Raw genomic sequence first — 13,234 nt, forward strand, 5'->3', positions numbered from 1 at the left:
ATTAAACAAATGCTGGAATTTGACCAAAAACATCACAGTACATTATGTGGACTAGTCTGTAGGCTAAGCAGATCTGTCTTGGTGGAGGTCTGCGCTCTCCGAGTGCTTTTCTTGTTAAAATGGCACTTGCGTCTCTGAAGACATTTCAGGTTGTTCATATTTCTTCAGGTTATTCACAATTTTTTGTGGAAAGATAGTTTGTAAATGTGAACATTTTCATGTAATTGTACTTTTTTCTGCACTTAAACAGAAATTTGAAGATGTCATTATTTATCGGTTATTATGATAGTATTTTACTGGTCTGACCCACTTGAGATTGAATTCATCAGATTTCTTTGTTGTCATTTGATATGGTAGTATTTTACTGATCTGACCCACTTCAGACTAAAGTAGGGCTTTTTATGGCCCTGTAAGTAAAACGATTGGCTGTTAATATCTTCAGTGTAATTTTTGTATTTCACACATTCATTCTACGGGCCGGATTGGACCCTTTGGCGGGCCGAATTTGGCCCCCAGGCCACATGTTTGACACCTGTGTATTAGAGGAATATGGTAAAATTGTGATACATTTTAGTCCATACTGATAGAAAAATAGTGTTGTTGTTGTTGTTGTTGTTGTTGTTGTTGTTGTTGTTGTTGTTGTTGTTGTTGTTGTTGTTGTTGTTGTTGTTGTTGTTGTTGGGGACTTCTGTTGCAATGGAACAATTTCAGTTGAATTTCAGTTCTTTGTAACTGTGGTATAAATGTTGGGAAATTCCAACTACAGCTAAAAGAACATGACGTTTATGCCCAGTGGGCGAACCCCGGGTTCCTAACATAGTCCACTTCACAGGTTTTGACTCACTGCCTCTGTGGGGCAGAGTTTCCATATTTGTATCTTATTGACAAAAACACACTCAGCCATTAGTAAAGGGACGTCTTAGTTTGTGACTCAGGATGACAATTAAGTTCTCCTTTCTTATGTTAAATTCTATGGAAGGAAGTCTGGCTCATTTTTAAAGTTAGTCCAAAAACCACCTTATGACTATTTTATTAATAACTAACCTTAACCCAAAAAGACCCAGTGCTACTTTTATGGTAGTTCCCAAATGATTTTTTTATAATAGTAATAGCTTTAATAATAGCTTTATTTCTATAGCACCTCTTAAAAACAAAGTTTACAAAGTGCTTTGACAGACAAGTAAAGGGCGCAACAGCAGGATACAAGATGGACGCAAAAACACTAAAACAGAAGCAACACAATAGGAGAGATGTGTACAACAAATGCAGAAACATGACACTTCCAATAAATTAAATGAACTGGAATAAAGAGGCCAGGGAGAACATAACATGATGCTTTCAAATCAACACAAAAATAAAGGAGTGAGATAAAACAACATCATGCATGAGAATATAAACCAACAATCAGACAGGACAAGATTCAAATTAAAAAAAAAAAAAAAAAAAATTTAAAATTTAAAATTAAAATTAAAAGGGACAAACATCACATAACAGCAAGTCCATAAAAGTGTGTTTTAAGAAGTGACTTAAAAGATGTCGCTGATTCCGCAAGCCTTATCTCCTCGGGCAGGCCCTGATATTTAACCTTTCTTAAGTGATTTATCACCATATCATAATATTATCCTCCATATTTTGCATTTTTTTCAGTGAAAATCCAGTCTTTTCCTATATTTAATTTACTGATTATGTACTTTTTTCATCATGATGAGATTACATTTGAGGGTTATTGTATCAAAAACAGAGAAAAGTTTAGAAAAAAGAGACTTTTTCAGGCTAATCTATTTTTAACTGAACATAAACTGAGCATCTCCATCCGCTGGTATTTCTCAAACTCCATGGCTTTTACTGGTGAGTATAATGGGTTGTTTCTGAGCCTCGGAAAGTTGACCCATGTGACACTTTGAAGAAGCCTGAGGAAAACTGGTTCATTAAACTCTAGAATATTAACCCATAAAGACCCAGTGCTTCTTTTGTGGCAGTTCCCAATTTTTTTTTTTTTTTTCTCTCCATAACCTTTTTTAAGTACTTTATCACCAGTTATTATAATATCCTCTGTATTTTGTGCTTTTTTTCAGTTAAAATCAGATATTTTCATGCATTTGATTTACTGATCATGCAGATGTTCATAAAAGCTCAGATTAAAGTTGAGGGTTATTATAACAGAAACAGACAAAACTGAAGAAAAAGTGACTATTAGCAAAGATATCACTAACTGAACATAAAAACAGCTGTGTCCATCCACTGTCACTGATCCAACTCCATGGGTTTTACTGGTGAATCAGTACTGTAGAAGATGATAGTGTTTCCACGGTAACTACAGAGCCTCTGAACGTCCAGACGGGTCATATCTGATGACCATGAAAACATGACAAACTGCATTTTACACCAGTTATTTCAACATGTTGACAGGATTAGTGTTTTTAAAGTTATTAAACATTTTAGATCAGTAGATGGTTTAGGTCTGTGGTTCCCAACGGTTTTTGGCTCGTGACCCAATTTTAACATCACAAATTTCAGGCGACCCCAGACATTCAAAATAGAGACCTTTTTATGGGCTAAAATTAATTTGTTTTTGATCATGTAATACTTTGTTATACTATGTTGCTAATAAACATTAATTTTAGACAACATTTAGACTATAGAACAGTGATTTTCAACCTTGGGGTCTGGACCCCACGTGGGGTCGCCTGAAATTTCTAGTAATTGATAAAAAAATGTAGACTTATTAATAAAAATTTACATTATATAGTCTAAATGTTGCCTAAAATTATTGTTTATTTGCAACATATTATAGCAAAGTATTACACAATCAAAAACTAATTAATTTTTGCAAAAAAAAATGTCTCTGTTTTGAATGTCTGGGGTCACCTGAAATTTCTAATAATTTTTTTTTTTTTTTTTTAAATTTAAACTTACTATTAAAAATTTACATTATATAGTCTAAATGTTGTCTAAAATTAATGTTTATTTGCAACATATTATAGCAAACTATTACACAATCAAAAACAAAATAATTTTAGCCAAAAAAAAAAGTCTCTGTTTTGAATGTCTGGGGTCACCTGAAATTTCTAATAATTTATAAAAATAAGTAAATTAATTAATTAAAAATTAAAACTTACAATTAAAAATTTACATTATATAGCCTAAATGTTGCCTAAAAGTAACGTTTATTTGCAACGTATTATAGCAAACTATCACACAATCAAAAACAAAATAATTTTAGCCAAAAAAAAGTCTCTGTTTTGAATGTCTGGAGTCACCTGAAATTTCTAATAATTCATAAAATAAAAAAATTAAAAAATCAATTAAAAAATTAAAACTTACTATTAAAAATTTTCATTATATGGTCTAAACGTTGTCTAAAATTAATGTTTATTTGCAACATATTATAGCAAACTATCACACAATCAAAAACAAATTAATTTTAGCCTAAAAAATGCCTCTGTTTTGAATGTCTGGGGTCGCCTGAAATTTGTGATGTTAAAATAGGGTCATGAGCCAAAAAAGGTTGGGAACCACTGCTATATAATGTAAATTTTTATTAGTAAGTTTTATTTTTTATCAATTGCTAGAAATTTCAGGCGACCCCACGTGGGGTCCCAACCCCAAGGTTGAAAAACACTGGTTTAGGTCCTGGTGGATATTTGGGTCTTTATGGGTTAAAAATGAGCCAATCAGTGCTGAAACAAACCAGAAATATATGTCTTTTGTTTTTTTTAATGAACCCTTTCATGCATGAATTATGAGAACCTTAATCAAGATTTTTTTTCCTGTGTTTTTATTCCTCTGTAGGCATGGAAAAAAAAAAACCAATGTGATAGAGTTTTGTCTATGAGCCTATTTTCATGGAGTTACAAAATCATGCATTTAATTTTAGAAGCAAAGAAACATGTATTTACTGATATACTGTGTGAAAACTATGAGATAAAAACATTTTTAATGCTGCTAATCTGATGTTTTCTCACATTTTAACAACAGAGATATGCAAAAAACAAACAAACAAACAAAAAAACAAAAAAATTTGTTAAAAAAAAACAAAAACAAAACTGTTAATTACAGTTTAATAACAATTAGCAATTTTTCTTTACAGTCAAACATGTTACTGTAGATCAGGTTTATCTGGAACAGCAAATTTACAGTAATGGCATGAACTACAGTGTATGGGATGATGCATAAGCGTCCACTGTGTTGGCTGATATGGAACTAAAACAACAAAATCCATAAATATATTAGAGAACAGCTGTGAACAACTGTCCACTGTAGGGAGCACTATGCATGAAAGGGTTAAACTTTGATCAGTCTTGGATTTCCTGTGCCAGTTGGTGAACTTCAGGGTTGATTTGCTGGATAACGTCACATACTTTTTCAGTTCAGTGGGAAGGATTCGTTTTTAAATTGTCTACTGTGGGTTTTTTTCTGCCTACAGTAAAGCAGTGATGGGAAAATGAGGCCAAAAAGTACACGTTCTGATGCTGTTTTATGAAACATTCTGGCTATAAAGTACAGTTACATTAAAATCCAGTCCCAGGATGATGTTATGACCCCGTGGGCGCTCATGTTCTGTCCAAACGCCGTGGCTGCAGGGTCACCTTGGGTCTGTCAGAGTTTAGAACAGGCCGACTGGGCGACCGACCACAAACACAGCTCTCCCTGTGAAATTCCACCGTCAATAGGGGCTTTTTCCAGGCCCGGTGCACCGCAAACCCTCCGGAGACCTTGTGTTGACTGAATTTTCAGAGACAGGAGAGAAAGAGACACATAGAGAACCACTGCTTGAAAATCCCCCCCAGTGTCCCAAAAATGATGTTAGTTCCTATAAAATATGAAGCAGTAAAACAATAATGGGAAGTGTTTTTCTGTAACACATAGAACGGCACAAATGTTGCATTGTTAGACACCGGGAAGCAACTCTTTCTGCTGTTTTTGAAACAAACTTGATCTTGCAAAAAACAAAACCAAAAAAAAAAAAAAAACCATACATTGTTTGATTGACAAGCGAGAAGGAAAGGGATAGTTTGTTACAAAACAGCAGTTCCACACACTTGTCTGAGCCTCTGGAAAGTAAATGCCTCTTTTGACCCCCCTCTGGTGCAGATAAAATGCACACAGTTACGTCTTTGAGCAGCTTGAAGAATTCCATTTCTTTGCTGATTTTCTGTAAAAAGCGTTGTTCAAACACACAATCTGTAAATCATCTCATTCTTTGCCCACATTTGTCAGAGGCAGAAACAAACAAAGCTGTGTTTTATCTCCTCAGCCAGGCCTCCGAGGTTCACTGAGAACTTTGTCAGGAACACACCACCATCTAGTGGTCGCATTAATACAGCAGGAGGTCAACAAGTTAGAGCTGAGTTCCCTAAATTACACTGGTCTACAACAAATTTATTGTTTCAGTTTTTGGAGCTGATTTAGGATAATTTTGGTGTGCTAAATCCAAAAATCACATTCATTTTGCTCAATCAGGTCAACTTTCTGAACTATGCTACATATTGGCTTTTTAACATTTTTGCTTACATTTATGGGCATTTTCACATCATATGATACAAAATTCTTTCATATTTCTTGCAATAAACGAGTTGTGAAGATTTTACTTTTGCCAATTTATGATTAATGTTTTTTTTTAATATTACAGGTGAATGAAATGGCTTCGACTAGAAGATCTTGCAAAAATAAGCCTGATGTATTCTGCTACATCTGTGCTGAATACACCATTGTACCTAACAGGAATCAAGTCACAAGTTTCATAAAGTGTGCTTACCAATCTTATTTTGGTATTAATTATTATATTTGGTGAGAAGATCAAATTTTTCAAAATCAAATTAGCAAAAAAACCTGACCTGACTGAGAAAAACAGATGTCATTTTTGGATTTAGCGGTGCAAAAGGGTCCTAATTCAGTTGAAAAATCCTAGACAACTTGCAAAAAACATTTTTTTGTAACCCAGTGTATTTATCATTAGGGTGATATTTTCTTGGTTTCATTTCCGTTAAATACTGTTAAATGAGCAAAATAAGCAGTCAGTCATAAAACCAGGTGTTTTGGTTGCATTTCTTCTTTGGTCTTGCTTCACCTCTTTGTTGATTTTATCTTGTTGCATCTTAGATTGTTGTCAGCTACTTGTATTTTATTTTGTCTAGTAGTTATTTATGTTGTTTTTAACGTCATAGTCTCTTCACCAGTGGTTGCAAGTGTTGGATTCATCTGTACTGTTTCCTTTTATCCATTTTTCTTTTTCTGTTTCATCACTATTTTTGCTTTTTAACATTTTTGCTTATATTTATGGGCTTTTTCACATCATATGATACAAAATTCTTTCATATTTCTTGCAATAAACGAGTTCTGAAGATTTTACTTTTGCCAATTTATGATTAATGTTTTTTTTAATATTACAGGTGAATGAAATGGCTTCGACTAGAAGATCTTGCAAAAATAAGCCTGACGTATTCTGCTACATCTGCGGTGAATACACCATTGTACCTAACAGGAATCCTGTTAGAAAATGATTTTTTTTTCTCTTAAAACCTATTTTGGGTGAGAACTATATAAAAAATCAACTGATAAAGGCACAAAAATGTAATCAATTTTGTGAGAAGATCAAATTTTTCAAAATCAAATTAGCAAAAAAACCTGACCTGATTGAGAAAAACAGATGTCATTTTTGGATTTAGCGGTGCAAAATGGTCCTAATTCAGTTGAAAAAACCTAGACAACTTGCAAAAAACATTTTTTTGTAACCCAGTGTTATTTTAGAGGCTGCTTTTAGTCTACCTCCGAACATGAAACCATTCATCTCCAATGAGAAGGACAGGAAAGAATGACTCAATTTTTTTTTTCTTTTTTACCCACAAAGGCTCAGTGTTACTTTTCTGGCAGTTCCCAAATGCATTTTTCTGTCTAGTTAACCTTTCTTAAGTAATTTATTACCATTTATTGCAGGGCTGTCAAACTCATTTTAGTTGTAGTAGTAGTAGTAGTAGTAGTAGATGCATGTTTGACACCTGTGTTTTATGGTAATATTATTCTCAGTATTTTGCTTTTTTTTGGTGTAAATCATGTATTTTGTCCTATATTTAATTAGCTGATCATGTAGATCAGGGCTGTCAAACTCATTTTAGTTCAGGGGCCACAATCAGCTAAATTTGATCTGAAATGGGCCGAACCAGTAAAATAATAACATTATAATATATAAACAATGTCATCTCCAAACTTTTCTCTTTTTTTTTTTTTTTTTTTTTTTAAATTTGAACAATTAACATTAATTAACAAAAGAAAGAAATATTCCACAGTTATTTTTTTTTTTAAATATAAATTCTATTGTTAAGTTTTCTAACAGGGTGGAACATTTACAACTAAGTCAGCCTTAGTTTATGAACATTCTGCAGATAAATGTAATTTTTTATCACTGTGTCAAACATGTTTTACATTTAGTTTTTTCAGTCAAACATTGTGGGTACAGTCTCCTAACAGGGTGGAACTTTAAGGTGGGACTGAAGATCGATTAGGAGGAAAAAAAACAAAACAAAAACATTTGTGTCACTTTATGAAAAAGTTGTTAATTGTAGCTTGTAGCAGAATAGTATTTGGAAGGAAATAAAGTACACATTAAATAGGTGGAAGTTAAACTTCAGGGACACAAAATGGCCCCATCCCTGTTTTACTGTGTATGGTTTTTTTTATCTTGTCCTATGGACCTAGTTTTTGTGTCCTTAATAAAACTTGAATGAATGAATAACCATTCAGGACCCACAACAATTTTTGTCACTACTTCCAATTTATTATTTTTTTGTCTTTCCCAAATGCATTATCACCATTTATTATAATATTATCTTCTACATTTTTCAGTAAAAATCAGGTATTTTCATGAATCTGTTCATTAAAATTCTTAGTAAATTCAAAGGTTATTGTAACAAGACAGAAAAAATAAAGAAAAAATGACATTTTCCAATAAAATCTCTCATTAACTGAACATAAACCCAGTGTGTCCATCCACTGTCATTGATCCAACTCCATGGGTTTTACTGGTGAATCAATGTTGTAGAAGATGACGGTGTTTCCATGGTAACTACGGAGCCTCTGAACGAATATCTGATGACCATGAAAAGATGAATAACTGTATTTTACACCAATTATTTACATGGATTGATAAGATTAGTAGGTTAACAGGTATTAAACAGTTTAGATCAGTCGATGGTTTTGGTTCTTTGGGTTTTTAGGGGTTAAGTGAAGAGGATGTAATATTTAATTTAACCCATTTGTTTAAAATATGTGGCTCATTTTAGTTGGAACTGGACACAATAAATAACAGAAAATAGAAAATAAATATAACAGGAATGACCTTGAGGTGAAATGAGTTCCTGATCAGTCCTCAGTAAACAAACTTCAGTCGTTTCTCCACAGATTCAGTTAGAGCGAGAAAACGTACATGACCATTGAATAAACATCATCCTCATCATGTTCCACTACACCTACAGAACACAACCATGTGGGGAATGATGGAGGTTTATTAGATTTAAAGGAAACCTGCACATAACAACAGTCAAATGTTGAGGAGGTAGAGCTGGGCAATAAAAAAATGACACAATCTCAATATATATCACTGGTCAACAACAAATTTATTGTTTAAGTTTTTTGAGCTGATTTAGGATCATTTTGGTGCTGAATCCAAAAATCACATTCATTTTGCTCAATCAGGTCAACTTTCTGAACTATGCTACATATTGGCTTTTTAACATTTTTGCTTACATTTATGGGCATTTTCACATCATATGATACAAAATTCTTTCATATTTCTTGTAATAAACGAGTTGTGAAGATTTTACTTTTGCCAATTTATGATTAATGTTTTTTTTTAATATTACAGGTGAATGAAATGGCTTCGACTAGAAGATCTTGCAAAAATAAGCCTGATGTATTCTGCTACATCTGCGCTGAATACACCATTGTACCGAACAGGAATCAAGTCACAAGTTTCATAAAGTGTGCTTACCAATCTTATTTTGGTATTAATTATTATATTTGGTGAGAAGATCAAATTTTTCAAAATCAAATTAGCAAAAAAACCTGACCTGATTGAGAAAAACAGATGTCATTTTTGGATTTAGCGGTGCAAAATGGTCCTAATTCAGTTGAAAAATCCTAGACAACTTGCAAAAAACATTTTTTTGTAACCCAGTGTATTTATCATTAGGGTGATATTTTCTTGGTTTCATTTCCGTTAAATACTGTTAAATGAGCAAAAAAAGCAGTCAGTCATAAAACCAGGTGTTTTGGTTGCATTTCGTCTTTGGTGTTGCTTCACCTCTTTGTTGATTTTATCTTGTTGCATCTTAGATTGTTGTCAGCTACTTGTATTTTATTTTGTCTAGTAGTTATTTATGTTGGTTTTAACTTCATAGTGTCTTCACCAGTGGTTGCAAGTGTTGGATTCATCTGTACTGTTTCCTTTTATCCATTTTTCTTTTTCTGTTTCGTCACTATTTTTGTCTGTCGGGGCCTCTTGTCAGGTCGTCGTTGTAAATAAGAAGCTGTTCTCTGTTGATTTTACCTGGTAAAATAAAGTACTACTAATAATTTATTTTTAACATATTTTTCGTCTCGTTGCATTTTTTTTTTTTTTTTAACATCGTCATCTTGTTGCATCTTTTTATGTAGTTTTCTATCTTGTTGCATCTCATGCTGTATTGTCTTAAATGTGATTTTTGTCTCAATCTTTTTGGGGGGTTTTTTATACTTAATTTTTTATTTCTTTTATCAACAGACAACACAACACAGAAACTAGGGGTCACTGGTTGAACACAAAATATTTAAATGACACAGTAATAATTATGCATTGTTTTATTTATAGTCCAGCCATTTTCTCCAGTGCTTTATGAAGATATGTTCCTTGTGCCTTAGGTAATAAGTCAATCTTTCTACAGAGTAGATTTCCTCTATTATAGCCACTGATCCCCATGGGGTGCATCAGTTAAAGGCCTTTTTGTAAGTAATTATAAGAATTTCAAAGAGGTATTTGTCTTCTTTCTCTAAGACATCTTCAGCTAGCAGCTCCAGTAAAAAAACAAAAAAAAACTTGAGGTGCTTTGGAATTGTGAAAGTCATAATGCCCTCAATTATTTTAAAAATACTTTCCAAGACTTCAATTGAGGCTGTTTTTTTTTTTTTTTCTTACTGTGTCTTTTTAGATCATTGCAGCCATTTTCGCCTTGTGTCATTTACAAATAATTAAAAAACTATATAACTGCTGGGCTTCTTCAACTTTCACCCAGAACATTATACTTACACATTATCAACTGATATGAACATTATTAGAATGACATTTTTGGCTGTGCTTTTCAGCCATATGAGCAAACCAGGCAACTACTGCTGCTGTTTCCTACTTTTAATGCCTTTCCCTTGAAATGGAGCAACATCAAAATGTGTATAATAAAAAGTGACTTCAATTCTGGCTGTACAAATCTGAATGTTATAGTTTTGGGGGGTTTTTTTGTTTTTGTTTTTTTTTTTGCCATTTTCTTAAACAGGGTTCCTACAGGTTTCAACCAGTTAAATTTAAGACCTTTTAAAGACTTGGAACAGAATTTAATGCCTATTTCACAGCCATACTGGCAAAAATTGTTGACTCCTAGAATTTAGGAAAATGTATTTATTTACTCCAGCGCCTTGATTCCCATCGTTCTGAGTCATTTCTCACTGGGGGCTATAAAGCAGCGATAATTGGTTCCTAATTTCAAAATAAATTGTCACACTGCAAAAATCTAAATCTTTCCAAGTGCATTTTTCTCATTTCTCATCAAAATATCTCATCACACTTAAAATACGACATAATCACCTATAGAGTAACTTTTCAGTGAGATATAAGAACTCATTTTTAGACAATAGATAATTAATTCAAATTTTTTTTTGCTACATTCAAGCAAAAAAATCTGCCAATGGAACAAGTGAAAATTATCTTGGTAAGATTTCTTGAAGAAAGATTTTCCAGATCTATTGTCTAAAAATCAGTTCTTATATCTCACTGAAAAGTTACTCTATAGGTGATTCTGTCTGATTTTAAGTGTGATGACATATTTGGACTAGAAATGAGGAAAATACACTTGGTAAGATTTAGATTTTTGCAGTGCAGGTTGGAATGGGTGGAACTGAGTCGACTAATGTTACTTTCTTTGTAACTTAGACATTTAACAGACACATTTAAACACATGAAGTTTATGGCAACATAACTTAAGACCTATCATATCAAATTTCAAAACATTTAGACTTTTAAGGTATTAACTGAAGAGTTGTAAATTCAAGATTTTTAAGACCCCACAGGAACCTTGTTAATTAAAAGTTCCCATTATCTTATGGTAAAATATATTTTTATATTTTTTATACTGCAAAAAATTGCAATAAGAATTGTTCCCAATGTTTTTTGGGAACACACAAATCCACTATTTTTACAATCTAAAACTTTAAAACTCATTGACCTTGTGGACTTCAAAACTATTCAAATAATGTATAAAGAAAAGAATTACTGACTGCCGGGCAATATTCAAGAAATGTTTTGTGAAAGAGAGGGAGTCTATGATTTACGGGGAAAATTTACTTTAAAGATTCATAAAGTATGCACTAAATCAAAAAGTTTCTGTATCACCATCTGTGGAGGAAAATTATGGAACAAATTGTGTGTGGAGATAAAACAAATATCAAACACAATTCAGTTTAAAAAAAGATATAAAGAATTGATTCTTGAGAGTTACAGTATTTAATAATGACAATGAGAGCTGTTTGTTTATGATTGATGTTGCACTGATAAATCTGCTGGAATTATCGAAGAAAAAGGTTGAATTGTTGAGTCTGTTTGTATGACTGTACTGCCATGAACATTTTGTCGTGAATAATTCAGTTACTGCATTATGGATTGTTGTGGTTCGATGCTAAAATTAGGAAAATAGTATTATTTGATTGTTGTATTAAGTTAATGACAAAGGTGTAAAAGCACTGAGGGGTTGGATTAAATAAGTTCATACTTCTTCCTACTCCTTTTCGGCCGTGCAATATTCAGACTTGTATGTGCTTGAAGATAGATTCTGTTCATTTAAATTATATTTTGTTTATGCCTTAGTTTGCTTTCTTTTGTTTCTTTGCATGTTCGAAATAAATAAATGAAATGAAAAAAAAAAAAATTGCTGATATGGCCTCTCAGCTACGGCTTAACATGTAGTTCAGAATGGATTCAGAATGAGGTGAAACTCAGGACAAACACCCGCCGGTGACTCACATCAGCCAAGACGCTGTAACCAGACCCGCCATCGATCCAGTTGACAGCAGAGTTTTTTCCACCGCGAGGGGCTCGGTGATGTCCACAGCTGAGACACCACAGGACAGAACGCTAAATGGACACTGACAGAGAGGAGTTGTGTAGGCATTTTTTTTAATGTGTTGATATTTCCTCTGTGAAAGACGAGAACCGATCTGAACGGTTAAGGCAGAAGCTTAGAATACACTGCAAAGTGACAAACATGAACATGTGTTGACAGGAGGGTGATTATCTGACACTTGTACCTGGAGTCTGAAGAAACTGACAATATTCAAAGACGGTGGTTTATGACAAAGGTCAGGAACAAAACACAACCATATGAGGTTTATGTCTATTGTATTGCACATACAGAGAAAAACGCTTATTCAAGTTTGCATACGATTAAGAAATATCCCCAAAAGAGCCTCTTTAATAAAGGGAAAGCAAAAAAAAAAAAAAAAAAGTCCTGGAAATAACACGTGGTTGATGTGGTTAAGGTGTGGCTCAGTTCGGTTTCAAACTCACAACTATTTGACAGCAGCTGAGAAAAAAACAATTCAAATCAGGCACTAGACTGGTATGTTTAACAGGGGAAGAGAAATGTAAGAATTCATCTGAAAAAAAAAAAAAAGGCTTAATTCCTAAAACAGATCACCGTTCCACTGTGAACTTCCCATATGTGATTTCTCTGACTGTTCTCATATCTGTGCTTCTCCCTCCTTGTCGTAAAAACCCAGGGGATTATCAAAACGCTGTGGAAGGCGACTGAACCAGGGGCTCATGTTCACCCACAACAGTTATCGACTGGACAGAAAATAGTACAAAGGAAGTAGAGAAAATAAAGAAATGTACCACATCCTGGTTTACTGTTATCAGAGTGGACAAAGTCTTCTGTCATCTGCGTTGGTTTAAAACATACATGTACATACCTGCTTTTCTTTGTTTTACTAGTGGAAG

Source organism: Sphaeramia orbicularis, chromosome 19 (genome assembly GCF_902148855.1).
Source record: "Sphaeramia orbicularis chromosome 19, fSphaOr1.1, whole genome shotgun sequence".
NCBI lineage: Eukaryota > Metazoa > Chordata > Actinopteri > Kurtiformes > Apogonidae > Sphaeramia > Sphaeramia orbicularis.